Source organism: Colobus angolensis, unplaced genomic scaffold, assembly GCF_000951035.1.
Source record: "Colobus angolensis palliatus isolate OR3802 unplaced genomic scaffold, Cang.pa_1.0 Scaffold134, whole genome shotgun sequence".
In the NCBI taxonomy this organism is placed as follows: Eukaryota; Metazoa; Chordata; class Mammalia; order Primates; family Cercopithecidae; genus Colobus; species Colobus angolensis.
The window spans coordinates 8,213,433-8,216,214 of NW_012114422.1; positions in this window are offsets into that span (position 1 = coordinate 8,213,433).

Here is a 2,782-nt window from a genome sequence, read left to right on the forward strand (position 1 = left end):
TGTATAAGTCAAGTTAGGAGTTGGATAAGCAAGTCTAGTGCTCCATGAGGAGGTCAGATAGAGATATAATTTGGAACTCATCAGTGAATGGATGTTGTGTAAAACCATAAGAAAAAATATTACTATGTTAATTAATGTAGAAATAAAAGAGATCTGAGAAAGAGCACTGGGTAAGTTCACCTCTTAGAGTCTGAGAAGATAAGGCAATACCATAAAGAAGAAAAACTAGACTAGCACAGAAAATGGAAGACTGAGTCCGTAGGAACAGAGAATTTTCTTTGATTTACTAATATGCCATGATATTCTAAAAATATGCTTGGCACATAATAGGTACTCAATAAATATTTGTTGTATTAAACATTGTAGGCAAAAACAGTTGGCTGCAGATAAATTACTTAATTTGGTTGTGAAAACTCTTTAAATGGATAAAACATTAATAAAATTCATTTTAGAGTTTGCCTGATGCTATACTATTAACAAGGTTACTTAAATATGCATCACACACAGTGCAAACAAGACAGCAAATCATTAGTCAGTGTCATGAGTCATGTTTGCACCAGGCCAACAAAACCAAAATGAACAAGCCCATTTAACTGGCTGCTTCAGAACCCAGCCATAAAAATAAAATGTTACCAGAAAATCTAATATTTTTCTTCAGTATTTATGTGTATAATTCCTACACAATAAAATGCAAAGTTCTTATTTTTTTTCTTTTTGATGTGTTTTGAAATTGCATACAATTACTTGTCAGTATCCAACATTAGATGTAGAAATCACCATGGAAAATACCGTTACTTTTTTTTCCAATCAATTCTCAATCTTTCTGCATGTCTCCATTCACCCCTCCCATTCTCGGGCCTCCCACCCCTCCCATTGAGGAGACCATTCTCTGATTTATGCTGCCATGACTATTTTGCTTATTCTTGAGTTTTATACAAATAAAATAGTAAAGTATGAGTAGATATAATTTGTCAAATTTCTTTTGTTAAATTTAATGCTTTTGTATGTGTAAAATTTTTTCTCTTTCAAAGATTTTTTTCTAGACTTAAGAATGCTCTTAATCCAAAATTGCTGAGGAAATTTATCATAAATCCATGCTGAGTATTATATTTTTTCTGTATCTATTGAGGTAATATATTCTTCTCCTTTATATTCTTAATGTATTTAAGTAAATTGATTTCCAAACATAAAATAAGGTTTTCATTATTGAGATGACTCCTTTGCTAGTGATATGTTAACCGTTTTGTATGTCACTCTATACAATTTGCTAATATTTTGTGAAGGAGTTTTGCATCTCTGGTGATGAAAGATTATCCTGTGATTTTATTTTTTGTAATGTTCTCATCATATTTTCATGTCAGTTTTATTGACTCATAAGGTGGTTTGGGAATTGTTCCATTCTGTTAGATTTTCTGAAAACATTTTTGTAAGATCTTTTATTAATGCTTCATAAAATTCATCAGTGAAGCCATCTAGGCTTAAAGTATTTTTTTATTATCTTGGTATGGTCTTGCTCTGCGTCCCCACCCAACACTCATCTTGAATTGTAATCCCCATGTGCCGGGGGAGGGACCTCATGGGAGGTAATTAGATCGTGGGGATGTTTCCACACACACACATGCTGTCCTCGTGATAGTGAGTGAATTCCCAAGAGATATGATGGTTTTATAAGGGGCTTTTCCCCCACCTTGCTCTGCACTTAACTCTCCTGCCACCAAGTGAAGAAGGATGTGTTTGTTTCCCCTTCCACCATGATTGTAAGTTTCCTGAGGCTTCTCCAGCCATGCAGAACTGTGAGTCAATTAAACCTCTTTCCTTTATAAGTTACTCAGTCTCAGGCATTCCTTACAGCAGTATGATAATGAACTAATCTATATCCTTTTAATTGCTGTGATATTTAGACTACTAATATTATCCATTATTTTATTGCTAATATCATTGATTTATTTTTTCTTTTCTTGACTAGTCTTATCTATCTTGTCAGGGATAGATAGCGTATAAAGTTGATTCTTTTTAGACTAATATAACTAGTAAATCTTTTATAGTTATACCACAGTGATGGCCCCTAAAATGATAAAAATAATCTATACTAAGTGAGGTAGAGGTGTCTGTAGTGGACATAATACAATGAATACACTATCTACTCTATAAAACTCATGAAATGCTCACGTACCAGAGGGGAGCTTGGAGGTTATTCAGTTTACCAAAGTGATAAGGAATGTACTGGTGAGTGGGGCACTAGCATCATGGCAGCTCAGTGGTGTCTTCTCTCAGAGAGCCACAGGTGACCATAGATGATTCTTTTACTTGGGATTACTAATAACCATAGAAATATTAGGACCGTAAAACTAGAGTCCAAGAGTCAATGCTTAGTCATCACAAGCCAGATATGTTCAGTAATCTTAATAAACAACATCTTCCAGTTTTTGCCCATTCAGTATGATATTGGCTGTGGGTTTGTCATAAATAGCTCTTATTATTTGGACATACACCCCATCAATACTTAATTTATTGAGAGTTTTTAGCATGGAAGGCTGTTGAATTTTGTCAAAGGCCTTTCCTGCATCTATTGAGATAATCATGTGATTTTTGTCTTAGGTTCTGTTTATATGCTGGATTACATTTATTGATTTGTGTGTGGTGAACCAGCCTTGCATCCCAGGGATGAAATCCACTTGATTATGGTGGATAAGCTCTTTGATGTGCTGCTGGATTCGGTTTGCCAGTATTTTATTGAGGATTTTTGCATCGATGTTCATCAGGGATATTGGTCTAAAATTCT